Below are 15,000 nucleotides of genomic sequence, written 5' to 3' on the forward strand. Positions count from 1 at the left end.
CTTTATCTTTCTAGCAGAAAATGAACAAAACACCAAAAACATCAAAAAACATTTAAAAAGGACAAAAACATCCATAAAACTTCAAAAATTAATTACAACAAAAACCAGGGCTTAAAATTTGGACTAAGCTTCATCTCCGATGTGTAGGGTTAAGTGTAAGAAACACGAGAAGTGCTTGTGCAAGTGTGGACCCTTACATTTCCAACGAAACTATCCATCTTTCCCCTTCCATCCACCAAACCAAACTGTGAGCATCCTAGCGGCAGTTGAACAAAGACAAATCCACGCCCGTTGGGGTTGGGATTCCTACGTATACCGCTCCGATACTCCTTTTGGGGAATACTGTGGTAAACTCTTGTTAATCACAGCCCACAAGAGTCATCCGGACAGACCCACCACTGACTTAGACCTCAACTTAGACACTCTACTTCCTCCCGGCCGTCAAGATCAGGATTCTAACACTTGGAACATCACAGAGGACAAAGAAAACTTGAACATCTAAAACAGTGGCACTTCCGCCTGCAACTTTGGGAAAACATGCGAAACAAACTGTTAGAAGATCGCCGCGACAGACGTCCAATAGCATAGCTATACACACTAACATAAATGTCAATGCTGAGGGAGGACCCGACTAGTGCATGGAGGCTTCATGAGAGTGTCAATTTCATGGTAATCATACATAAAAGAAGAAGAACATCTACTTGCTTATTGACATATACACACACTCAAGCAAAGAGGACATTACCAACTCATAAACACATTTAATGCATGCTAAGAACTGAAGAGGAAATGAGAAGGGTTGTGGGTTTACCTAATGGCACATTGCATTCATGAAGCTTTAATGGAAAGCTTACATACACACACATACAAAGAGGGAGACACTCTCTCTCTTGCATACATGGAAATTGAAGCTACCATTGCCTAGAGTACTCATAGGATACAACATTGAAGCAATTAAACACACAAAAATATCATTAATCAAAGATTAATTACCCACACACACTCCCTTTTACCTAAAGCACACACACACATTAACTACTCATTTCTTACTTAAAATCAATGAGAAGACAATGGAAATGTAGACAATGAGAAGGAGAAACATCTTGCTTCACATTAGAATGGAGAAAAGATACATCATTTGTGCGTAGGAAGCGCCGCAAGCAACTCTTTCTTCTCTTTGATAGCTCTTCACTAAACGTGCTGTTCTAAAAAGATAGAACTCTCTCTTTTTAATTTAATCCCCCTTTCACTTATGTAGTGGGCTTTTAATTTGGGCTTTTCGCATTACATGGGCCAAGTTGGGATTATTACAAAGTGGAAGCCTATAGCCCCAATTACAATTACACGGGTTTTTACAGATGTTTCGGCTTTTTAAGTGAGCTTTGACAAAATGGGTGCGGAAAATATAAAAAGTAAAATCTGTGCAGGCCCACTTTCCCGTAACCGTTCCCGTCAACTGCTGTCTTTGCCGTTTCCCTAAAACACTCCCCCCTACCTACTTCAGTGTCCGTCCTCGGACGCTGGCAAGAGTGCCCAGCTCTGGGTTGAAGTAGGCAGTCTTCGGTCCTTGCCTGTTAGTCTGTGGATGGAGACCATGTCCCTGCTCTTCACAGTTGTATACCTTTGCTTTGCATGTTTGCCGCTTTTTGCAGAGGTGCTTCCATGATGTATTTTGAGCACAAGCCCCATTTGGGCCTTTTTTAACCTTGTTTGAATCTGTTTGCTTTGCTTTTGCCCTCTTGTTCCTTCTGAAGAGGAGCTTCTGCTTAGCTTTGTGATTTGACATTGTTGATCTTCAGTAGGTTCGATAAATTTTCATTTGCCTTGTAGGTAGCCCCTTGTTTTTCTTGAAGCAGATGCTCATCCTTTGATTGCACTTTTGTAGTTTGTAAGGTTTACATCTGCTGCCAGATCCATCTCAATGAATTAGACATTTGTTTCATGGTTTTAGCACATTTTCCTTGATATTAGTGATTAGGTGGTTAGTGTTAATCATGGACTCCTCATATGTGAAGTCTTGGGCCGGTCAAGCACTCAGTCACAGCAATTAGAACCGGATTCAGCAGTTGGACACTTGTTCTGAAGCCTTCAAATCCATTTTTCTTGCCACTCAGGTGAATCTAAAAATTCCCAGGCATGGCAAATGGTTGGTCTTAATGTCCTGCTACCCTGTCTATGCTCCATTGCTCTCTGTTCTTTTCATCATGAGACTCGCGAGTCTCATCATCTGGAGATCCATGAGTGATTTTAAAGTTCTGATTGCATGGTTCCATTCTACCCACTTTGAATTGTTCTCATCTGACCTTAGATCCATATTGGTGCACTTGGTTGGCTGGTGGGACCCCTTCCAATGATTTTCAGAGTCTGAAAACTGAGTTTCTTGGACCCTATATGCCACCTTGATGTGCTTTTGATGGTTTGACTAGCTAGGAGTGATAAACAGGCTCTATCTGATGCATTGCTGGCCTTGGTTTGTTCATATCCCTTGTAGATGAGAAGATCATGAAACTCGCGAGTTTCATCATCTCAAGATTGGCAACTGATTTTGTAACTCTGACTTGATAGGGTCATTCTCCACTTGTTAACTTGTGTCCATCTGTCCTTAATACCCCATTGGTGATTTTACATAGCTTGCAGGATGAGAACTGGTGAATTCCTGAGTCTGACAACTTGAATTTTGGCTATCTTTTGAGCAAGGAATCATCTATCTACCCCCTTGATGGCTGGGAATACTATTTCCCATGTGAAGGAACAACTGGCATGGTCACTTGATTGAAATTCAACTTGGAACCCTTACTTCATGAAACTCGCGAGTTTCATCATTTGGAACTCCACTTAAGATTTTTGCAATCTATCTCGATAGGATGGTTCCCCACATGCCAAAACACTTCCATATGCATTTATTTTGCACTTTGCCCATATGCATTTATTTTGCACTTTGCCCTTTTCTTTGCGTATTTGCAGTCCATGGTGTCATGTTTGACAGTCATACCTCCCCCCTACCTGTTTTGAGTCATCTCTATTTGTCGTAGAAGAGATATGGCTGCTTGGGTTATCTGCTTGACATTCTCCATCCATAATGACTTTATTCTGTTAGAAGGATGAAATAACCATGATGCTAGTGGTCATCGAATTTGGCTCAGGGGAAAAACCCAGTGGGAAAAAGTGCCCTGGCTTGTCGTTCTTATTGATTATGTACAATTGCTGGAGTTGTTCTGAGAGTCTTTTGTATCAGCTGTGATAGTGCATGGGTATGCTAAATAAGAGTGCCTAATGTATGTGTCTAAGAGTGAGACACCCTATTTATGCTGCACAGTCAATGCATTTTGGAAAGTTGTGATATGCTATGCGAGGAGCTCTATGGGTACTTAAGTGATATGTGGTAGCAATCTTAACTTTGAAAGTCTAAATAACTTTCCACAATCAGTTAAGTGGCATTTGTAGTCGAGGTGCTCTGAGCTAAGATTTGTACATTTGGTTGGGTCTTAAGTACCCATTTTCCCTTTTGTTCTTTTGGTAACCATGATTTAGGTTGTCTTGATGATAGCACCATGATTGGTTGTTTCTTCTTTAGAGCTTTGCTTTGACTATCTTGTTGAGGCTTTTCTTCTTGCAAAGATTTTTTGCTTGTAGGATTTTGCTTTAGAGCCTTTGGTAGCCACATTCGTGTTTGCCCTTCATAATATCCTTGTGCCTTGATGAGACTTTGTGGAACAATCCACTCCTTGCATGCCTGATATTCTTTACTTCTTGTTGGCACTATCTTGACAAAGTTCTTATTCCCATTTGTAGACATCTGAGCTAGTTTGTTCTTAGGGATCCAGGTCTTGACAAAGACACCATTGGCTTTGGGTTGGCTGAGATTGGAAGGATTGCTCCATCTTGGGTATCTTTGCTTTGGTTTCTTGCCCTTTTGCCTTGAATTCCTAGTGGTTGCTCTTCATCTAAGATTTCGTCCTTTTGGAATTGTTGTCTTGTAAGGCACCTTATAAGATATGAACTCTGGTTTTGGCAACCATAGCTCCCAATTACCATGATTGTATCCTTGTGCCTCTAAAGACATTCGAGTTGTGAGCCATCCACTGGACTTGTTCATGTTTGTAGCCATACACTCCACCCACCTGTGAGTGTCACCATCATGTAGTCTTTGTGCCTGTATCATGTGTTTGGACACTAGAACTTGTTTGATCCTTCTTTGAGCGTTTTCTGATGGGTATTTTGGTTGATACACTTTTCTTCGTTGGTGGCCTCTTTGTCGCGTCTCATTCTTTGTTGTTGATGATGAAGTCGCTTGCTCCTCCTTAAGATGAGTGATAAGACCATGGCACAATGTTGGTGAGCTTGATTCCAGCTTGGCCTTCCCTTTATCCACCAATGTGCTAGTAGCGGTGATCGGCTTCTTTTGGAGAGATTTGCGATACTCCCTAATTTCTGGTGATGTTCCCCTTACGTCTTGGTCTAGCATTACAATGGTTACTTCTTGATTTGCATTAAGGAAGGACATGTATCGATGGGCCCATCCTATAGTGCAATTCCTCCTTGCCATCCAAGTTTGGCTGAGAACCACTTCCTCGTGTAGATTTCCTGGAGCCATGACGAAAAACTTTGCACTGTAGGAGTGGTTACTGATCTCCAAAGGAATTTCAATGATTCCTAAGCAGTCACCAAACACGTTTGCCGATTTTTGTACAAACTTGGTTGTTGATTTAAGATTTGGCTTTCCTAGCTTACACCAAGTTTGATGAGACATCATATTTTTATCAGCGCTCATGTCAATGAGAGCTAACCTTTGAAGTGTCTTGATGCCGTATGCTTATGACAATTCTTGCTGGTAGAACATACATGTCTTCATTGTCATTTGTGACTTGTGTTGGGAGCTTGGTTTGTTCTTGTGGCTCATCTGGCTTTTCGCGTGATGAATTAACACCAGCCTCTCTTTCTAGGAAGACCTCTTTCTTTGACCATCGTTGCACTAGTCTTTGACTGTTTTTGTTGTCAGTCTTTGTTGCATCAGTCACTGTGCTTTTGGTAGATTTTAGCACTCCGAGTGTAACTTTTGGCGTTCTTTCTATGTGTGACTTGTTATCTTCCTGAGCTGCTTGTTTCTCCTTGGACATCTCCTCGTTTGTATCCAACTCTGTCATGCCATCCTTGATTAGGCTTGTTCCTCTCATCCTTGGCTCTTGGTTTGTGGTATCAACCCCTGTTTTAGCTTCTTGTTGGCACTCCTCCTGCACAGCTTGAGATTTTTGTAGACATAGAGCCGTTTTTGCTAACTGTCTACCCAAAACAAGTTCCTTTTGCAGGTGTCTTGGACTCATGACATAGAAATCTCCTTCCAAGGGTTGTGAATTTATATGAATGACTGTCTTGACCAACCCTAAGCATTCCTCCAATGATTTGCCACAAGTTTGAATGGTCTTGTGATCCTTATCTAAGGTTGGTTGCCCATAAATCACCCAAGTTCCATAGGACATGAAATTCTTCTCCATCTCAAGGTCTACTAGAGCCATACATGGTAGTTTGACACCAGACTTTTCTATAATTTCAAATTTGATCCATGTTGGAGTAGTGGGCTTACTTGGTATGTTGATAGCAATACTTGTTTGTGGTTGTGGTTGTGGTACTTCTGCGTTCTCCTTTGTGGCAGTGTTCACTCCTTGATCAACTATGATTTCTGTGCTACTTGTGGTCGTCTTTTCTTCACATGTTCCTTCCACACTATCTCTTGCATCTTTAGGATTTCTTGTCTCAGAGCTTGCTTGTATACTCTGTTCTTTTATAGTTGTTGACTGCATTGCTATGTCTTTAGTTTGATCCATCTTTGCATCGTCGACTTGGAGCTCCATTACCTGAGACTTCAAGAGATTTGTTGTGCTTGGTGGTAGGATTTGTCTCTTTTGAGGTGAACTTGGCAGTGATCTTGAAGATGCCTTGAGAGACGACTGTGTTGATGTCATAGGCGACCTCTTCATTTGATCATCAGCAGCAGCAGTTGGGTCTTCATTGGTGCTTTGCGGTGGCATATTTTCTTCCCTTTGTATGCGCATTGGGCAATCCCTTAGGAGGTGGGTTATGCCACAACCTTCACACGTGCGGATTTTTTGAAACTCCTCATCCTTGAGTGCATCATCCAACCTCTGATGTTGTTGATACTCATTGCCTTCTGTATCCTTGTATGCATACATGAGCGTTTTCATATGTAGATACTTGAAGACTCTTGGCTTGTCTGGTTTCTGTCCTTGAAAGGGAGGCAACAGTTCGAATTGTCCTCCTTGATTGTCTTCATACAGGCATTGATTGCTTGCGTTGGTAGATACTAGCCTTAGTTGGAAGCTTCCCTTGATCATATATTCCGAAAGCGGCTTCATGCGACTGTCCTCTTCTTTGACTGAGTGCTGCAAACTAGTCGCGGCTTGACCTGTTGTGTTTTGTGATAGAGATGGACTAGGTTTGAGGTGCTCACTCCCTGATGATGTGCAAACATTTTGAGTGACTTGATGAGCTTGTGATGTGCTTATGTGGACCATCTGTGGGAATACTTGTGTGCCTTGGAGTGGTTGACTTGGTAGAGATGTATTATGTAACCTCAGGTGCTCCTTTTCATATGATGGTATGGGCATGTGAGTGTTCTGATGGTAACTATGTGCATGGAGAGATGGTTGTGCAGGGTTTTGCAGTTCTAGTGCTCTCCCCATTGTGCTATGTGAAACATATGCTTGTGGTGTGACTGGTGTGACTATTTGTGCTCCTCCATGTGATCTAACAGTGGTTGAGGGAGCCGTATAGCCTTGATGAGTGTAGTGCATGCTAAGTGTAGAGTTAGAAGCACTTACAGGTATTGAAGATTCTCCATTGTGTGGTGTCGTTTGATGGATGTTTGAGCCTTGGACTGTTGGTGTTGGTTGAGCGTATCCAGCTTGAGTCTTGAGAGAGCCTGGAACTTGGGCCTGAGAACCCTCCCATTGATCCCTTGCGTATCCTGCTTGGTCGCCTTGGTTGATGGTCTATGATATCATCTTGTGCTCAAAGCCCAGTGGGTGGCTATGTATAGGTCTTACTGCTCCTTGTTGCTCATTGAAGCCGGTAACCCCACTTGGAGTTGGCATTGTTTCTGGTGCATTTATCCTAGGAGTTTTAAAAATGAAAAAGGGTTGATGGTTACTAGGATTTATATGAGATAAGAATGGATACCAACCCTTTGCCTCTTCTCCTGATAGATCTGCTGGTGAAATGGGCCTGTAGTAGTTATGAGCCTGATCCTGATACAAGATGTCCTTATTTTCTGGGTCCTCATACATTTTTAAGAGCGGTGGTGTAGTGTTATAGTTCGGAGGATTTGGATGATACAACTCAAATATAGTCCCCATGGTTGTCTTATACAATCTCATGCCATTTCTAGGGAATGATATAGTAAAGATAGCAGTTGTATCTAATGTCGTGGGCGTGCAAGTTGAACTGGATACCCAAGAATTTGACGTCATGTTCTGTTGGCTTTGGATACTAGACTCTTCTGAATTTGAGATTACTTGAATAGTACGAAATGGTACTATATTGCAATCTTCATCGTGTAAAGACGTTTTGTCTACATTGTTATCCTTGTTCAAGCTCTCTTTATTTGCTTCTCCACTCATCCACCTTTGGATCCTTAAGTTGACCCATGAAGGTACGTCGGATTCGTCTCCTAGAGAGATGGCCTCAAACTCTTCTATTGGTGTCTTTGCCACATCTCGATAAGAGTGATCTATCAAGTTGATGCGTGTGATGGCTTTTGGTTGCCGTAGGTAGATGTAGTCAGAACCCCAATCCTGAATCATTTTGAGTTGCCGCATGAACGGTCGTCCAAGAATGATGTCATAATTTGGGCTCTTTCTGAAATCCACAACTGCAAACGTATGCTCATATTGGACTCCACATGAGGTAGCTATGACTCTTTCTAGTAGTCCAATAGACACCTTTATGTTTCCATCATCCAATCGCAATTTTATGCGTGTTTGCTTTATGGTTGGCTTGCCCCATATTTCCCAAACCTTTTTTGTGACAATGGCAACACCGGCTCCGCAATCTAGAATAGCCATGATGCTATGTCCAGCGTATTCTACTGGTAGCATTGTGTTTCCAATCTCTCCCTCATGATAATCCCCTTGTTTGTTCAATGGTACTGGCTCAATTGTCGGTTTCTGACTTTACTAATCCATCAGTTCTTTTTCATTTCGTCTCTTTTTGCTGTTAGCCCTTCTAGCTCTCCGTTCTTTCCAACTTTCTTTTTTGCCCTTCTTGTTTTCCCTAAGGATATCTCCGTGTTCTTTTACATCCTGCTCCTTGGCATTGGCCTGAGCACTAGTTATGTCTTGGACTAACACACCTTGTTCTATGTTGGATGTTTCTAATGGCAAGTGAGATGAGGATGATTGTAGTGGTTCTGTTGGCCCTTTATTGGCTGAATGACCACTCATGTCATGCGTGCTTACAATTCCCATTGGTTTTGGTCCATATGTTCCTACTGGAGGTGTCCGCAGATCTGCAAATGAGGCTCTCTGAGCACTAGCTGTCGGCCTCAGTGTGTGTATGGATGGAGCGCTTGGTGTTGGCACTTGGAAGGATCCAGAATCATGGTATACATAGTTTGATGGACATCCCAGGCCTCTCCTATTCCTTGCTATCGGCATCCCTTGGTAGGTCAATCCCCTTATATCACTTGAGAGCATCAAGTCCCATTCAAGGTTGTATTTGTCAAGGAAGACAAAATCTTTGTATGCTCGTATGTTAGTGTCAATAAAGACATAAAGTACCTCGTCATCAGTGATCGTATGGTCAGGAGGGCTATGCCTTAGGTAGTAGAATTCTGACCCCATCTCCTCTCTTCTATACAAGACCTTGGTGTTATCATCTATAAGGACCCTTCGAGTCCAAATAGAATTTATTACCCGCAGTCCCGGTCGCTCAGGCATTGGAGGTCCTTCCTCAATCAGCTTAATCTCTCTAGGGATGGGATTCCCCAGTTGGTCTACCTCATCATGATTCTCTACTAAGAGATATATGCTTCCGTCTCTTCCCATGTATCTGTCTCCTTGGAAATTCACCCATGGTGCTGGATCAAAATGAGAGTACTGATCCTCAATCTTGACCGCATAGCGTTGTAAGATATCTTTATAGACCTTAGCCCCATGTGTGTTTTCCATGTGGAAACGTATTCTACCATCAAATTCTAGTTCTTCACCGATTGATTGGGAATGAAAAGAAGATATGGTATCCATGCTGGTATTTGAGAGGTGGACCGCAAAGAGTTCCTCAGTTCGGAGTGTGCCTATGCTTTGTGTCCTAGCTGTGCTCTCTTCTGTGGAAAACCTGCTTTGGTTTTCTAGAATTCTTGGGTTTCCCGATCTATAATATGCTCCTGCCCTGAGGTGCATAGATCTTTGTGAATGAAAGCCAAGTGTACAGTGCAAAATTTAGCAAAATTTACAAGTGCTGCACTTTGACTAGCTTCACTAATTCATTGATTTCTTGAGATTGAAAAATGATTTTTCAACTATGTTTGAGGAGTTTGACTATTGAAAGCAAGGCCTAAAACCTGCAAGCACTCACACATCAAAATTCCACTCCTAGCTCTGTTTTCATGAAACTCGCGAGTTTCATCAACAACTGGCTAAATAGAGACTTTTTAGCTGATTTGATGGGTTGAGGCCACTGTAGGAACCTTTAGATGAGTGATGATGATGCAATATTAGGTATGGATCCCCTTTTGGTCAAGCTAAATCCCAAAAACAGTTGAAAAGTAGTTGAAGTGAGGTCAAAGTGTCCACTAAATGTGATCCCAAAGGCTACCCAGAACTCCAAACCACCTCCAATTTTGATGTGGAGCTATATTAAGTGTAAGGAACCACTTGATGCAATCAAAGTTCAATTTGGACAAGCAGAAGACCTATTTCATGAAACTCGTGAGTTTCATCAGCTGATGCACAGAGGTGATTTTTTGACTTTTGATGATTCAGCCTAGTTGTAGGATGCTTGGAAAATGTGTCTGCACTTTGGTTTCAAGAATGGAGCACAAAAGGTCAAGATGATGCTCACTCCACACTTTTTCAAGCTCTGAAATTCACAAATCTTATGCAAGGATGATGCATAATGCTTTCAATCAAGCTCAAAATTGATATGGTGACCTAATATGATGCAATAAACAACCTGCAAACATCAGAATCTCAAAATTGACTTTCTAGGCCCAATTTCATGAAACTCGCGAGTTTCATAAACTGACACACAGAGGAGATTTTTGACTTTTGACACTTCCAGTAGTGACCCTAGTGTCTATACACTACATTTATCATGTTAGAATGGAATTTGGATCACAAAATGTCATTGAAATGCAGAGTTTACTGAAATAGCAAAAAATGTGACAATTTGCTCAAACTTGTGCAAATGACCTCCAATTGCGAGATCAGTGATGGTTCTACTTACCCTAATCCTAACCAACATGAAACAAAACAAATAATTGAAAAATGGTACAAAAATACACAAAAAACAAGCAAAACTGCTAAATGAAAAATTGCTCCGAAGAGCTCACAGAAGATCTAAATCCTAAATGATATGCATTGTGACTTCGGTCAATATGACAATGAATGTCCAACACTCATTTCATCTCAACATCCCCTCCTAACCTAAATGAAAGCCCTCGGTGGTCCCCGACCCTTGGCTACTCTCGAGAGCCTTGGAAACCCCGTTCCCAACCTCTCCTAATCTAAAATGAATGGTTATAAGGTGAGTAAACCCACCCACTAGTCTAGGAAAAAGCTACCAAAATAATGTGATTACCCTAGTCTAGGAACTCGTCCCTGGGAGCGGCGCCATTGTTAGCGGATCATCGCGAGACGGACGTCCAATAGCATAGCTATACACACTAACATAAATGTCAATGCTGAGGGAGGACCCGACTAGTGCATGGAGGCTTCATGAGAGTGTCAATCTCATGGTAATCATACATAAAAGAAGAAGAACATCTACTTGCTTATTGACATATACACACACTCAAGCAAAGAGTACATTACCAACTCATAAACACATTTAATGCATGCTAAGAACTGAAGAGGAAATGAGAAGGGTTGTGGGTTTACCTAATGGCACATTGCATTCATGAAGCTTTAATGGAAAGCTTACATACACACACATACAAAGAGGGAGACACTCTCTCTCTTGCATACAGGGAAATTGAAGCTACCATTGCCTAGAGTACTCGTAGGATACAACATTGAAGCAATTAAACACACAAAAACATCATTAATCAAAGATTAATTACCCACACACACTCTCTTTTACCTAAAGCACACACACACATTAACTACTCATTTCTTACTTAAAATCAATGAGAAGACAATGGAAATGTAGACAATGAGAAGGAGAAACACCTTGCTTCACATTAGAATGGAGAAAAGATACATCATTTGCATGTAGGAAGCGCCGCAAGCAACTCTTTCTTCTCTTTGATAGCTCTTTACTAAACGTGCTGTTCTAAAAAGATAGAACTCTCTCTTTTTAATTTAATCCCCCTTTCACTTATGTAGTGGGCTTTTAATTTGGGCTTTTCGCATTACATGGGCTAAGTTGGGATTATTACAAAGTGGAAGCCTATAGCCCCAATTACAATTACATGGGTTTTTACAACAAAGTGGAAGCCTATAGCCCCAATTACAATTACATGGGTTTTTACAGATGTTCTGGCTTTTTAAGTGAGCTTTGACAAAATGGGTGTGGGAAATATAAAAATGGATGCGGGAAATATAAAAAGTAAAATCTGTGCGGGCCCACTTTCCCGTAACCGTTCCCGTCAACTGTTGTCTTTGCCGTTTCCCTGAAACACAAACTCACTAGAACTCATGTGCAAGGTACGTTGTGAAAAACATCAGCAATGTGCCTGCAAGTGTAGACCTCTCCACTTCCAACGACGCAGCGAAGTGTAGTAGGTGCCCAATTGAATGTCCAGAAACTCATTAATTTCTTAGGCATGCCTACCACCACTACTATGTTAGTCAGGCTTAAAGGGGATTCGGAATTGGCAGCGACCCTACAGTCTTTTCTTAATGATGAGCTTGCCGTTAATCTAGAAACTCTTCAAGCGGCTCCTCTAGAACACACACCCCCACAAGAGACGATGCATGATCGATCTCCCGAAAACTTATCCAAAAAGGACACTATAGCCGAGGCTAATCCCAAGTCCGTGTCAACAAATTACTTTGAGGTCGATGATTCTAATGCGGTATTGCCAATTATCTCCAAGGGCAATACCATTTTAGCTGTGCTAGATGGTGGAGCTGGCGTAAGCATCATCACTAAACGATGCTGGGAAAAAATGGCATGTCCACCTATGGAAGTGACCAATCTTACTGTTAAACTGGCTAATGGAGGCCTAGTCAAGGCTCTGGGTTTACTCAGAAACCTCAAGATGAAAGTCCTAGATCATTATATATACCATACTATTGCAGTTATGGACTTCAATGGTAAACGCGGCTCCTACGAGTGGGAAGGCCTTTCATGAGAGAATATAGTTTGGTCCATGATTGGTCTTGTAATCACGTCTATTTGACACTTAATGGTGAGCATGTGCGAGTAGATCTTAAGTCCAGAAAAGCGCATCCATTAGCACACGGGTTCTTTCATGAGAATTCCGATACCACAATATTTTCAGACTCAAATGCTACCACGTCTCTTAACTATTGCAAGACTTGAAAAAAGGAGACCGACCGTGAGCATAAAGACTATACCATAGATTACAGGCAACCATTTGATGATGATTGGAATCAACTGTTAGCCTCAGTAGATGTCTCGGGAAAATGAGGAATCACATGTGTGACTGTTGATGGAAACCCCACTCCAGAGGTCATCCCTTTAAACACATTATCGGTAGCACATTTCAATGACACGGAAGAATTGGACAATTCTGATCCTAGACCCGACCCTAGCACCAACCATTCTGAGGAGGAATCCATAATAAATCCATTTGCTCTCGGCCGGGCCGTAGCAATAGTCGCGGTTGTCTCCTTCGAAGCACCTTTCTTTGGGAAATCTCGCTGAATGTGGTCTGGATCACCACAACCATAACACTTCTTGTCCCTCTTGGAAGCCGCGTGCTTCCCTTCATCCTTAGGCCGCTGTTGTTTCTGCTATTGTTGTTGAGGCTTGCCCTGTTTCTTCTTCTGATTATTAGAGCCTTGCCCAAATCATCCAACTGAGCCCCCTCTACCACCAACATGATTCCAGAATCGATCTTCCTGATCCAACACCATGGGCACCAAGTCCTCCCATGTGAGATCAGTCATTCGCCCCGAAGTGATCAAAGAACAATAGAAACCACTATATGTTTCAGGTAACTGAGCTAAAAGAGTGATTGCCATGTCCTCGGAAGAAATTACCTTGCCTGCTGCCTAAACATCCTGCTGCATAGCTTGTAGCTTATTGATGTGATCCTGCAAGGTAGGTGACTGAGAGGGCTCGCTTATTGATGTGATCCTGCAAGGTAGGTGACTGAGAGGGCTCGCTTAGCTCTTGAGTCTTCCTGACAGCTAGCACTACAGAGGGATACTACTTGCTGGTATGGACAAATGACATCATGGTTTCAGTTACACGGCTTCAGTATGGATAGATTGCCTCCTTTCCAGTACTCTTTGGATGCACCCTCTCTGTCTATTACGCGCACAGAGATCACCAACCTCATTCGTCAAGACCTGTCTCACCTTGATACCTTGTCATCATCCTCTACTGTAACACCAATAGAGGCGAGAGATTTGCATATACCTTTGATTTTCAGGGTGTAATCATTGATAGACATGTTTTCTTTCTTCACTGTATTCAGCTCATTCTTTAACTGCAGCTTTCTTGCCTTTGTATTTGTAGTATCAAACGATACTAACCTGTCCCAAGCCTCCTTTAGTGAAGTGGCATCTTGTATATGCCCAATCATGCTATCATGTATATTGATAGATAGCCAATACATCACCTTCCTTGCTTCTTGGTTCTAATCCTTGATTGCCTTCCAACTCTGCAACATTCGCATTCGCCTCAAGTAATTCAGGTGGAGCCTCTAAGTCACCTTCAATGTACTCCCAATTGCCTTTACCCATCAGAAAGTTGGTCATCCTGAATTTCCAAGCATGGAAGTTGTTCTTGTTCAACTTCTCACTGACAAGCCCGCTAAGACCATCATTGTTAGCCATATCTACAACTAATCAGAAACCTGCACAATGTACTCAAATGTCTGCAGAGCGGTACCTAAGACACACAATATGTCACTGCCAGTAACCACAATATGCATACATACACTCAATAACACCTGCAACACTGTTATGCAATGTGTACACAGTCTATATGCTCAAATCTACTGTCTGCACTCCAAAAACTAGAGATCTACAGAAACCCGAAACAATCCCAAGAGCACGTGAACGCACTCTACTCAAAAATGGAGGTCAAAACGTGCCAGAAATGCAAAAATGCCCACAAAATTTCTATGTCAAACACAAGCCGCACACGCTAGTGAAGGAAGCTCCTTAATCTGAGCTTCTTGCCGGCACCTCTTGGATTGCCACAATCAAAGGTGTAGTAGGGCACAAGGGAGAAGAGATGGTGATGCTCTTGCCCTAGATCACTTCTTCCGCTGCTCGTGCTTGCTTCTCACAGCTCCTTAGCCACACCAGGCTCTGATACCATGAAAAGAGAAAGAGGAAGGGAGAGCTTGAGCTCTTGCAAGCACAAACACACACAAACCCTAGAAGAGAGTTCACAAGGAAGGAGGCTGAAATCTTCTTCTTCTTCTTCACCACATAATATAAAGTAATACAAGAGGTCTACAAACATAAAAGAGACTACAACATTGGTAGTGTATGTACAACGGTCAATGGGAAACTGCTAGTGAGTGAGGTGGTAAGATAAGTGTGCCATCACTCTCGGTAGGTAGACCTGTCGGTGAAGTCTAGCTATAGTATCACTGGCAAAGATCCTCGTATCCGCTACCAC

Source organism: Cibotium barometz, chromosome 29 (assembly GCF_041138505.1).
Source record: "Cibotium barometz isolate CiBa-2024 chromosome 29, ASM4113850v1, whole genome shotgun sequence".
Classification (NCBI taxonomy): Eukaryota; Viridiplantae; Streptophyta; class Polypodiopsida; order Cyatheales; family Cibotiaceae; genus Cibotium; species Cibotium barometz.